General features: G+C 40.2%; 1 protein-coding gene and 1 pseudogene across 2 annotated transcripts in view; both read right to left on the bottom strand.

The window, feature by feature from the left end:
- Positions 1-13,971, bottom strand: part of LOC310791600 (protein NLRC3-like) — a gene marked incomplete at both ends in the record, with an annotated part of 370,782 nt that overhangs the window by 89,945 nt on the left and 266,866 nt on the right. The gene's annotated exons all lie outside the window — the stretch shown is intronic.
- Positions 1-13,971, bottom strand: part of LOC310791140 (intermembrane lipid transfer protein VPS13C-like) — an 86,929-nt pseudogene that overhangs the window by 6,856 nt on the left and 66,102 nt on the right. The window contains exons 40-44 of the transcript in view: positions 13,265-13,396; positions 8,904-8,935; positions 8,192-8,237; positions 6,720-6,843; positions 168-282 (exon numbers count right to left, since the gene is read on the bottom strand). The product of the transcript in view is annotated as an intermembrane lipid transfer protein VPS13C-like (transcript). The remainder of the gene's footprint in view (positions 1-167; positions 283-6,719; positions 6,844-8,191; positions 8,238-8,903; positions 8,936-13,264; positions 13,397-13,971) is intronic.

Raw genomic sequence — 13,971 nt, 5'->3', positions numbered from 1 at the left:
CTAAGTTTCGCAAGGAAAAACCAGCATGGCCATTTTCAAAGGGGTCCCTTGACCTCTGACCTCAAGATATCTGAATGAAAATGGGTTCTATGGGTACCCACAAGTCTCGCCTTTACAGACATGCCCCCTTAAGGGTTAACCCCCGTTAAGGGTTACAGTTAACTCACCTGGAACAGGTCGAAGCCCTGCGACTCGGTCTGGTCGTACGGTCTGATGACGCCGTCCTCCCTGATCAGCCTGACCGGCCGCAGCTTGGTCACTTCCTCTGTCGACTCCGCCGCCCTGACCACACACACACGCACACACACGCATGCACACACACGCACGCACACACACACACACACACACACACACACACACGCACGTCAGCCTAATGACAGTGGCTCTGCCCTCAGTTTGATGGTGGAGCCTACGAGCAGGCAGTTTTCTACTCTGCTTTAAAGATCTGGCTGGCAACTTAAAGGAGGACTTTGCCAATTTTCAACCATCTTTGTATCGTTACAATGTGGGTTTACGTAGATGAACAATATGTAACTTCCCTCCATCTTCATTCTCAGGCACGGACGTGAACAGATGTTCTGCTCGAGGGCTGTTGTTTGAACTACAGATTTGTTATTAGTCTTTTTTCTGTATGCGTTCATCCACTGGAGAATCACATGGAGAGCCTTAACGAGTGTTAATGAGCCATACCAACTGGCAGGGGCGGAGTTTCTGCAGGCAGATGAACGGAGATCTTCTCGGTGCAGGAAACATGCAGAGAAGGTAAACATTGTTAATCTGCATAATACTAGCCACACTGTAATGATACGAAGCTGGTTGGAAATGAGCAAAGTCTTTTAAATAAGGAAAGTGACTGGAGAATTTGGGGATTTAGCAAATCAGCTCGACAGTTTTCTGCCCAGATTTCTGCCTTCACACGTCACTGCTGCTGCGTGATGCTGCTTTCAGGATCCATCCATTCTCGTGAACGCGATATCTCAGGAACACCTTGAGGGAATTTTGCACATTTGGCACAAACATCCACTTGGACTCAAGGATGAACTGGTTACAATTTAGTGGTCAAAGGTCAAGGTCACTGTGACCTCACAAAAGACCCTTTTTGGCCATAAGCTAATTATGACCAAAATTTCATCCAAATGTCTAAATAGGATGAAATTATGACTTTTTAAGCTCAACTTCACTGTGACATATACAGTATATTTTAGTCATCTGGACAGACATGTTAACTGCAACTTGACTTGTTGATAGAGGCATAAACTATGAGGCGGTTATTTCTTTTTTTTTTTAATATACAATGGATTTTGTAACAGGTTACAAACATCTACAGTAAGTTACCATGGAAACTCACAATAACACTAAGGACCAAAATGCGTTAATTATGCGTTAGTTATTACCTATAATAATGGAAACTCACAATAACACTAAGGACCAAAATGCGTTAATTATGCGTTAGTTATTACCTATAATAATCCCAAGCTCATGAGGACTTTAAACAAGCAGGTCTAACAGATGATGCAAAATGTAGGCCTGGATTGACATTCAGAGAGAACATGAAGCAACCGATGCAGAACATCTCTTTGCAAAGGAAGATGCTTTGTCAGAGCGTGCAGGCAGCGCTGAGCGAGGTGCCACAAGCAGCCACCAGGGAGCGCTGAGCGAGGTGCCACAAGCAGCCACCAGGGAGCGCTGAGCGAGGTGCCACAAGCAGCCACCAGGCAGCGCTGAGCGAGGTGCCACAAGCAGCCACCAGGGAGCGCTGAGCGAGGTGCCACAAGCAGCCACCAGGCAGCGCTGAGCGAGGTGCCACAAGCAGCCACCAGGGAGCGCTGAGCGAGGTGCCACAAGCAGCCACCAGGCAGCGCTGAGCGAGGTGCCACAAGCAGCCACCAGGGAGCGCTGAGCGAGGTGCCACAAGCAGCCACCAGGGAGCGCTGAGCGAGGTGCCACAAGCAGCCACCAGGGAGCGCTGAGCGAGGTACCACAAGCAGCCACCAGGCAGCGCTGAGCGAGGTGCCACAAGCAGCCACCAGGCAGCGCTGAGCGAGGTGCCACAAGCAGCCACCAGGCAGCCCTGAGTGAGATGCCACAAGCAGCCGCATTCTTCAACTCAGAGGGACCAAACTCAAACAAAGCAAACTATGTAAAGACCAAACGGGCGAGTTGCAGTCAAATGTTTGCTGGAACATCTCAACTTATGTTACCTCTACAGTGAAAGCATGGAACAGTAAGTTCATCAGGTTATCCAGAATCCAGCGAGTGGTCACAGTAAAGGATGCAGATTACATGACGGATGGGTCTCCAGTACTGTGGAGGCGGGGCGATGGGGGGGATGGGGGGGGGGGTATTTTGGGGTGACGTGAGGTGAGTGTGTGGGTGCATGAAAAGTTGACATATGTGATACCACTGAAAAGCTGATTAACTTTACCTGCTGAACTTTAGCTGACTTTTTAAAGCATGATTAGCAGGTCAGAAGATTTTAGAACAATATCTATTTTAGCCGTGGGCGGCAGTCTTGGTCTTTCAGGGTTAAGAGACATGATCCAGACCTACTGTCTGATTTAGCTCCACAAACAGCTTAAGGTACTGATTGGGTTTTTAATCAAACTGACACCTGCATTAATTCAACAATATAATGTTACCTAAAATCTAACTTCAAAGCTGCACTAGGCAAGAGTAACGTTTTAAGGAAATTAACCTAAACCTCCTCACACCTAAATGTATTCCTCTTCTTGTGGGGGGGTGGAGGACTTCATTACCCATAAATCCAGTGTGGTTCACCTTGTATATAAATGCTGTTGCAACGTCTTCGAGAGCCTGAGATGTCAATCTCTATGCAGATGACACTATTCTTTATTGCTTTTCACATTCTACACAAGCTGCCATTTTTCATCTTCAACATGCCTTCGGTACTTTGCAAAATCACTGTTAGAGGTTAAATTGGTTTTAAATGTATTTTATGGAGCAATAAGTTCAGCTTCAGCTCTGCACTTTAACTGTATTGAATGGGTTGTTGTGAAGTTGCTGAAGTGAACTTTGGAATGAACTTGGCACTATGACTGGTGGACAAAAAGTGTGTTACTATTTAGATATGTTCTGATTGGTCAACAGTTGTGGTAGAAGAAGCACTCCAAACTCTGCATGGCCGTGCCATGCGCTCATTCAGTCAGTCAGCCAATCTCTGAGGAGAGAACAGACGAGGAGAGAGGAGGCAGGGCTTGGATGAATGTTTGGTGTTCTTTACTTTAAGACAAAGCTTTTCTTTTCATTAGAGTCTACATGATTCATACATTTGAAATGTTTAGGAAGTATACGGGTGTGGGTGCGTTCAGACGACACCTTTTGCACATGTTTACAAAGCAAAGCGCACTGCAAACAACTGAGATGCGTTTGAGATTTAACTTTGCTAGCATTTAGCTAGCATTAGCCTAGCTTGCAGACACTGTTCAGTGTTTACAAGTTCTTAAAAACTACCTTATCGCTGAAATCATAAACACACAGCTAGCCCCCATTGCCTTGAGTTTTTTTTTACATTCATGTCGTGATGATCATTGAAATGGTAGCACAAGCTCATCTTCCATGTTTGTTTGTCCGTTACTCATGCTTATTGTTTATTGGACGATGCACGGCATCCAATTCCAGATAGCATATGACCAAAAAAAAATCACAATCATATACCAAATATATTTTACAGTGTACAGTTTTCACTTAAGTGTGTCAGAAATTAACAATCCTCCATCTATCTATTGTAAAGTTTAATATCGCTTTGACCTTGATTTTCTTCCAGTCTCTACAATTGGATGATAGCACATTTATTATGAGATTCAAAATTCATATCCAATTCCGGACACTTATTTTCCACTGTGTTGTGTATTCGTATACTTAATATTAATCAACCCTTCCTCTACCTTTACAATGTTACAGATACTTTTAAGAAGTGCAGGCTATATACTCAAAGCTCTTATTTTTCCATAAATCTACCAGCCAATACCGACTCTCTCCACTGTCGCCCAATGTGGGATGTTGTCCGTGACTAAGTTCATAAGTTAGTGTTTGATATTCTTAAATGTGTAGGCTATAGATACTTATGAAATTTGAGACCTAGGCAGGGTGGTGTTACACATTGGTGGTGGATGAGTTGAGTTCCCTCCCATCCCTCCCCTGATATGTGAAGCATTTTGAGTGTCTAGAAAGGCGCTATATAAATCCAACCAATTCTTATTATTACTATTGTTATTGTTATTAATAAACGTGTAAGAACTTATGTAAATTATCTTTCAGTTGGGAACTCTGTATAAGAATGTTGCTAAAGACTGGAAATTACACAAGTGTCCGAAATTCGATACAATTCCGTTTCCGTTTCAAACACAGAGAGCTTGTAAAAATGTGAGATGCATCACTTTGGCAGAGGAGAGCGCTGATCCTGTCAACATGCTGGAAACGATGAGAAGGAGCGAGCTCAAACATGCTAATGTGCAGAAGGTGTCTGAACGCACGCTGTGTCTGTAGTGAAGGAGCGGTACTGTCGGCTCTTTCCTCAGGTCGGGTCTGTTCAACTCACAATGCTGCAGCATGGCAAGGGGGGCGGGGTTGTTCAGGGGGGCGGGGTTACTCAGGGGGGGCGGGGTTACTGGCAGCGTTAGAGTGATGGACAGGTGTGTGTGGGGGCGGGGTTACTGGCAGCGTTAGAGTGATGGACAGGTGTGTGTGAGGGTGGAGTGTTAATCCAGTCACTTCTCTCTGGCCGTTCACTGAGCACAGTAGTGGTTCAGTATGGAAACACACGATGGATGGAAGTCCTTCAGGTTCTACACAATGCAGACACTTACCTGTCTTGTCTGCGACCTGCGGGGGAAAAACACCTCATGCCAGCACGCTTCCTAGCAAAACTGCAGTCTGACATACAGTTTAAAGCTGCTCTCCTCAATCTGACATACAGGTAAACGAGGGCTGCACAATTAATCCAATCGATAACCAAATCACAGGAGCAGCTGCCGTTTGATAAATGTGTCACAACATACCATTAAATGAAGCATTGTGGTGCTACAGACAGAGATACCCTGGAGGGGCGTTTCTAGGGAGTGGCATTGGCCACCCCTGAAATCTAATTAGCCACCCCAGGTGCCACCCCAAACTCCTGAGGCTAGAGGCTGTGGCAGGCCCAATGTTAAAGCTACAGTAAAGATACTGGTATCATATTAAACTAGAAGACCTAAGGCGTCCATTACTACCAAGCATGTCATTCTAGCTTGTTGGCCAGGGGGGTAAATATCGCCCCAGATTTAGGCTAAATTTTGGCGAGGGAAAACCTGTCTACATCCTTCCTAAATGCCGCACTCAGTGCCACCCGTGCTTGAGTCTGTGCCCCACCTGGGCCACCCCAGTCAAAATGGCCTGGACACGCCACTGATACCCTGGCCTACAAATCATATTCTCCAGAGGCAAGGGAACATGCTTGTTGGATAAAGACCTCAGTAAAAATCCCATTATCATTTATATATTTCAGTGAAAATGCAAAAAAATTGCATTCCCGCTAAAATCTTGATTCATATCCAATCACAATACCTGTCAATATAATTGCAATACGTTTTCTGTTTTTTCTTATGGTGCAGCCCTAGTTTAACCTCAATATGAAATGCATTTTAAAGCTGATCTCCTCAATCTTTAGGGCTTTTATTTTGATACTGAACTGAGGAGCTGTGCATTTTCCTGCTGGCACAGCAGTGTTTCCTCTGTGTGTTTAGTGATTAAGGAGCGCTGCTTTAATAGCAGTAGCTATGAATGAGCGGACATTCCTTCAAATACTCACACAACAACAAAACAACAACAACAAACAAACAAAAAAAGTCCCAGGCATTAACTTATGAGACAAAAAAACACAAGCAGAATGTCAAAATTAGTCAGCGCACAAGATCAGAACAGAGGAGACAACATGGTTAGCACGTTACACTACATGACATGTTCAACACAAAATACAACAAACAGAATGAGCACCGCGTTGCTATGTTAAAGAAGATGGATTTAAAGAAATTCACACAAAACACTTTGCAAAAATATTTAAATACCATATTTCCTCTAATAGTCGATTAAAAGCCTGGTCACTGATACTGGCCGGCCCCAAACAGGCCGGGTAAAAAACAAAGGAAAAAAACAACAGTGAATACAGTAAACTCCTGAGCCCTCATTTATCAAGCCAACGGAAAAGTGTGTACGGCTGTACGGTCTACCATACCCCCTGCTGCAACACTCGTCATTTATCAATCTGCACATGAGCGCAGGACACGACGAAATAGAGAGGCAAAGTGACCGCCTACTTCCTGCTTCAGCACTGTCCCAGAGATTTTCATCCGCCATTTATTTTCCCATAGACATTTCGTAAAATGCTTATAAAAATTGTTTTACTTGTTCAAACCAAACGGTACAGATATATTTAGGAACATGAGAGACCACATAACATTTCACTCAGACCAAAACGTAAAAGAATTGCGGATTTAGTTTAGGATGTAGTTTTTTAAAGTTTTGGTCCGAGTGGAATGTTCTATGGTCTCTCCCGATCTGTCTCTAATATAAGCCTGCTTCTAAAAAAAACAGTAGTTGAAGTTGAGGTAAATAAAGGCCAGGGGCCAATATTAGAGGAAATACGGTATTACCACCAAAACACAGAAATTAAAATGACACATTAACTGAAGTAAAGGAAGTCTTAAGGAGCGCTTGTTTCATACCTCTGGATGCCCTGGAAGGTGGAGCTGGCCATGTCCACGATGCCGCCAGTGGGCCGGGCCACCACCCCCACCAGACCCTTCCCGATGCCCTTAAAGAAGCCGGCCGCTCCTTCCTTCTTCGCCCCTGCAGCCACACAGCAACTCAATCAGTCAAGTCATCACCATCACAAACACCCTGCACTCACCCAGTCAACTCATCACCATCACAAACACCCTGCACTCAATCAGTCAACTCATCACCATCACAAACACCCTGCACTCACCCAGTCAACTCATCACCATCACAAACACCCTGCACTCACCCAGTCAACTCATCACCATCACAAACACCCTGCACTCACCCAGTCAACTCATCACCATCACAAACACCCTGCACTCAATCAGTCAACTCATCACCTTCACAAACACCCTGCACTCACCCAGTCAACTCATCACCATCACAAACACCCTGCACTCACTCAGTCAACTCATCACCATCACAAACACCCTGCACTCACTCAGTCAACTCATCACCATCACAAACACCCTGCACTCACCCAGTCAACTCATCACCATCACAAACACCCTGCACTCACCCAGTCAACTCATCACCATCACAAACACCCTGCACTCACTCAGTCAACTCATCACCATCACAAACACCCTGCACTCACTCAGTCAACTCATCACAAACACCCTGCACTCACTCAGTCAACTCATCACCATCACAAACACCCTGCACTCACCCAGTCAACTCATCACCATCACAAACACCCTGCACTCACCCAGTCAACTCATCACCATCACAAACACCCTGCACTCACCCAGTCAACTCATCACCATCACAAACACCCTGCACTCAATCAGTCAACTCATCACCATCACAAACACCCTGCACTCACTCAGTCAACTCATCACCATCACAAACACCCTGCACTCACCCAGTCAACTCATCACCATCACAAACACCCTGCACTCACTCAGTCAACTCATCACCATCACAAACACCCTGCACTCACTCAGTCAACTCATCACCATCACAAACACCCTGCACTCACTCAGTCAACTCATCACCTTCACAAACACCCTGCACTCACCCAGTCAACTCATCACCATCACAAACACCCTGCACTCACCCAGTCAACTCATCACCATCACAAACACCCTGCACTCAATCAGTCAACTCATCACCATCACAAACACCCTGCACTCACTCAGTCAACTCATCACCATCACAAACACCCTGCACTCACCCAGTCAACTCATCACCATCACAAACACCCTGCACTCACTCAGTCAACTCATCACCATCACAAACACCCTGCACTCACCCAGTCAACTCTATAGAGTAAACTATAGAGTCTACTAGAAATATTGCGCGCTTCGCATGGTCATTTCTAGATTGTGTGCTCATATCTAGCACGCTTCGCGCTCACCCATCAGCAGGTCAGTTGAGCAGACCCTCCAGCTCAGTGTGTCGTGAGGAAACTTACCCTCCACCGGTTTGGTGATGATGCCTGTGACTCCGCCCACCATGCCCTGCGGGGAGACGAGAGGCGGTGAGTTTGAGACCAATCAGCAAACACAGCCAATTATCTCTGTGTGAAGTGAACCAATGAATCAGACTTAATGGTTAAAGCCTCTGGCAATCCACTCTCAAATATCTCTCTTTTTTATAGGATATCACAGCTGATCACATTAATTACTCACCCAAATGAGTCTAAAAAACTTTCACAGCTATTATAAAACCAGGTGCAAACACCATGGACACAACAACCCCTCAGTGTTTATGTCCATGCTGCATGCCCATATCTAATTATGATTGGTTGGAGATTGCTGACATCAGCAATCTCCTGAGAGAACTCTGTTCATTTTACCTCTACTTTTTCAAACTGCCAAAAACCAATGCAAGGTCAATGGGGTCACGCTGCTGTATGTACGAGCTGACTGAAGCTCACTAAAACTTTATTCACAGTGCACACAAAGTACATTTCACTGAGCTTCAGTCAGCTGCTTTGGATGCGGGAGGTCGGCGGATCGAATCCCGCTCCGCCCCTGTGCAAGCCCTTAACATGTCAACACAACGCAGGTTACATAAACACAATGTGACACAATGAACATAGAGTGAACCTTGGTTTGGACTTTCAGGTGTGAAAACACCCTGAGCAGTAGCAGTAACCCTAGCAGTACTGAGCAGCAGCATACCTTCAGAAAGCCTTTTCCTCCTTTAGCCACCCATACGGAAGAGGCATATATACACATATATGTAGTAAACATACATGTAGTATATGTTCATATAAGTATTCGACATATATCCACCTATATATCCAGGATATATGTGCATATATGTGCATATGTATCACAATATATGAACATGTATGGAATTGGAACGTTTCATATATGGTCCATATATGTTTGTCCTATATAATTATATATGTGCATACACGTATAGATTGTATATGGACACATATGGCAATTAATTATATGTACATTTGTATGCATTGACACTATACGGACATATATGGTTAATACATATAAAACTATATATGAATAATAACTATACATACATATATGTTTTATTTTATATGAACATATATGACTATTACCTGTGTATAACTGTATGTATTTATCTGTATTCGACATATATCCACCTATATATCCAGGATATACGTGCATATATGTGCATATATATCACAATATATGAACATGTATGGAATTGGAACGTTTCATATATGGTCCATATATGTTTGTCCCATATAATTATATATGTGCATACATGTATATATTGTATATGGACACATATGGCAATTAATTATATGTACATTTGTATGCATTGACAGTATACGGGCATATATGGTTAATACATATATAACTATATATGAATAATAACTATACATACATATGGTTTATTTTACATGAACATATATGACTATTACCTGTGTATAACTGTATGTATTTATCTGTATTCGACATATATCCACCTATATATCCAGGATAGATGTGCATATATGTGCATATATATCACAATATATGTACATGTATGGAATTGGAACGTTTCATATATGGTCCATATATGTTTGTCCTATATAATTATATATGTGCATACATGTATAGATTGTATATGGACACATATGTCAATTAATTATATGTACATTTGTATGCATTGACACTATACGGGCATATATGGTTAATACATATAAAACTATATATGAATAATAACTATACATACATATATGTTTTATTTTATATGAACATATATGACTATTACCTGTGTATAACTATGTATTTATCTGTATTCGACATATATCCACCTATATATCCAGGATATATGTGCATATATATCACAATATATGAACATGTATGGAATCAAAACACATATCTCTTAATTAAAAGAAATATAATTTTCCAAATTATTTTTGATTGAACAACATCTCAGAAGTGAAACCCACCATAAAAATGGTTAGTTTTGTGCAAGACTTCCAGCACTACTGGATATTTTCAAGGTTAGTCCAGTGTGCATGAGATTGAAAAATAAGGGTTTTTTGACAGTGGTGTCATTAAAATGCCCCATAGTCTATATTATGGTTTTAGTAGTGTAAACATTATATATTATATATGATTTAGAAGCTCATCGTAAAGCTGATTCCAAATATATAATTTAAAAACTTCATAAATTAAATCCTGTGAAGTTATTAACCATATTAGATCCCTAATCTCTGCCCCAAATGCATCATGGGACTTCCATGCAAATTCTGGAGAAATGTTCACGCCCCCTCCAACCAGTCTCTCTGCTGCACCCTGGATTACTTACATGAACATAGATGATCACATGTATGAGAATACTCATATATGTTAATTGCTTATATGAGCATACCTGCTGACATATGTAAGTAAAGTCTTCTATGTTAATTGCTGATATACACATATATGTAGACATATGTAAGTTTAACCCTTGTTCAATGCGTACACAAACATATATGATTACATGTATGAGAATATCCGCATATGTTAACTGATTATATGAGCATATATGTTGACATACATAATAGTAATCATATATGTTTAATGCTTATACGAACACATATTTTGATATGGAAGAGAATAACATATATGTGTGTTGCTTGTATTTGCATATATGCGGAAATATGTCGAAATATTCTTATGTTAATTGCTTATATGTACATATATCTAAACATATGCGAGAATAACCCTGTATGTCCATTACTTGTATGAACATATATGATCACATGTATGAGAATACTCATATATGTTAATTGCTTATATGAGCATACATGCTTACATATGTAAGTAAATTCTTATATGTGAATTGCTGATATGCACGTATATGTAGACATATGTAAGTTTAACCATATATGTTCAAAGCTTACACAAACATATATGATTACATATATGCGAACATCCGCATATGTTAATTGATTATAGGAGCATATATGTTGACATACGTAATAATGATCATATATGTTTAATGCTTATATGCACACATATTTTGATATGCAAGAGAATAACATATATGTGTGTTGCTTGTATTTGCATATATGCGGAAATATGTAGAAATATTCTTATATGTTAATTGCTTATATATACATATATATAAACATATGCAAGAATAACCCTGTATGTCCATTACTTGCATGGACATAAATGATCACTTGTATGAGAATACTCATATGTTAATTGCTTATATGAGCATACATGCTTACATATGTAAGTAAATTCTTATATGTTAATTGCTGATATGCACATATGTGTAGACATATGTAAGTTTAACCATATATGTTTAATGCTTACACAAACATATATGATTACATGTATGCGAACATCCGCATATGTTAATTGATTATATGAGCATATATGTTGACATACGTAATAATAATCATATATGTTTAATGCTTAAATGCACACATATTTTGATATGCAAGAGAATAACATATATGTGTGTTGCTTGTATTTGCATATACGCAGAAATATGTAGAAACATTCTTATATGTTAATTGCTTATATGTACATATATCTAAACATAATAGAATAACCCTGTATGTCCATTACTTGCATGAACATATATGATCACATGTATGACAATACTCATATATGTTAATTGCTTATATGAGCATACATGCTTACATATGTAAGTAAATTCTTATATGGTAATTGCTGATATGCACATATATGTAGACATATGTAAGTTTAACCCTATATGTTCAATGCTCACACAAACATATATGATTACATGTATGCGAACATCCGCATATTTTAATTGATTATATGAGCATATATGTTGACATACGTAATAATGATCATATATGTTTAATGCTTATATGCACACATATTTTGATATGCAAGAGAATAACAGATATGTGTGTTGCTTGTATTTGCATATATGCGGAAATATGTAGAAATATTCTTATGTGTTAATTGCTTATATGTACATATATCTAAACATATGCGAGAATAACCCTGTATGTCCATTACTTGTATGAACATATATGATCACTTGTATGAGAATACTCATATGTTAATTGCTTATATGAGCATACATGCTTACATATGTAAGTAAATTCTTATATGGTAATTGCTGATATGCACATATATGTAGACGTAAGTTTAACCCTATATGTTCAATGCTTACACAAACATATATGATTACATGTATGCGAACATCCGCATATGTTAATTGATTATATGAGCATATATGTTGACATACGTAATAATAATCATATATGTTTAATGCTTATATGCACACATATGTTGATATGCAAGAGAATAACATATATGTGTGTTGCTTGTATTTGCATATATGCGGAAATATGTAGAAATATTCTTATATGTTAATTGCTTATATGTACATATATCTAAACATATGCAAGAATAACCCTGTATGTCCATTACTTGCATGAACATATATGATCACAAGTATGACAATACTCATATATTAATTGCTTATATGAGCATACATGCTTACATATGTAAGTAAATTCTTATATGGTAATTGCTGATATGCACATATATGTAGACATATGTAAGTTTAACCCTATATGTTCAATGCTTACACAAACATATATGATTACATGTATGCGAACATCCGCATATGTGAATTGATTATATGAGCATATATGTTGACATACGTAATAATAATCATATATGTTTAATGCTCATATGCACACATATATTGATATGCAAGAGAATAACATATATGTGTGTTGCTTGTATTTGCATATATGCGGAAATATGTAGAAATATTCTTATATGTTAATTGCTTATATGTACATATATCTAAACATATGCTAGAATAATCCTATATGTCCATTACTTACATGAGCATATATGATCACATGTATGGGAGTACTCATATATGTTAATTGCCTATATGATCATATATGTCAATTTATATTTGGATCACATATATGATCCTCACATATATATGCATATATCTCAGGTGGGTTTGTATGCAAAGTGCATACATGTACATGTATGGTGACATATATGTGGACCTTGTGTCGGATGTATGTCCATATATGTGTATATATGCCTCTTCCGTATGGGCAGACTCTCTCCAAAGTCTTTGGGCGGCCGGTTCATCTCCTCCCTCCGTTTCTGCTGGTACTCCTTGTCCATGGTGATGGCTGCCAGGCCCTTCCCCACCGAGCCCGTGATCCTGGACACCATTCCTGCAGCACCACCTGGTGGACAGATGATTCAGTTCAAACAGACAACACAGGCAACGCTTGCTTATACAGTAGCATACAGCAACACTTACAGACACAGGGAGTTAAGTTCCTAACCCGGTTACACAAGGAAACTTTTTTGACGTTTTGAGGTGACGTTAGCCAATCCTGGTGCTTGTATGGCGTGTTCTGCCCCCAAATGGAGTGGGATTCAGCATGTTCTGCCCCTACGTGAGTGGGATCCGCAGAGAACTGGGCAAATGGCCGCTTCCCTGCGTACTACCGTTTCCAAGCCGAGGCAAGAGTGCTGCCTGCCGGCTTGGAGCATCGACTAGTCAGAGAATATGAACGTGTATATTGCTGTAAACACGTGTATATTGCTGTAAAACATGTATATTGCTGTAAAACATGTATATTGCTGTAAAACATGTATATTGCTGTAAACACGTGTATATTGCTGTAATGCTCTGCAACTTCACAATAAGACAGTAGCCTATTCTGAGTGTTATGGAACACATCTGCAGCCTGTTGAAAAGAAAAAAGTCTGCACTCTGGAGCATACTTGAAGACTTGGAGTTTATTAACGTTTC

This window comes from Poromitra crassiceps, assembly GCF_964638095.1.
Source record: "Poromitra crassiceps genome assembly, chromosome: 16".
In the NCBI taxonomy this organism is placed as follows: domain Eukaryota; kingdom Metazoa; phylum Chordata; class Actinopteri; order Beryciformes; family Melamphaidae; genus Poromitra; species Poromitra crassiceps.
The sequence above is the reverse complement of the archived record's forward strand: the minus strand, read 5'-3'. Positions and strand labels throughout refer to the sequence as shown.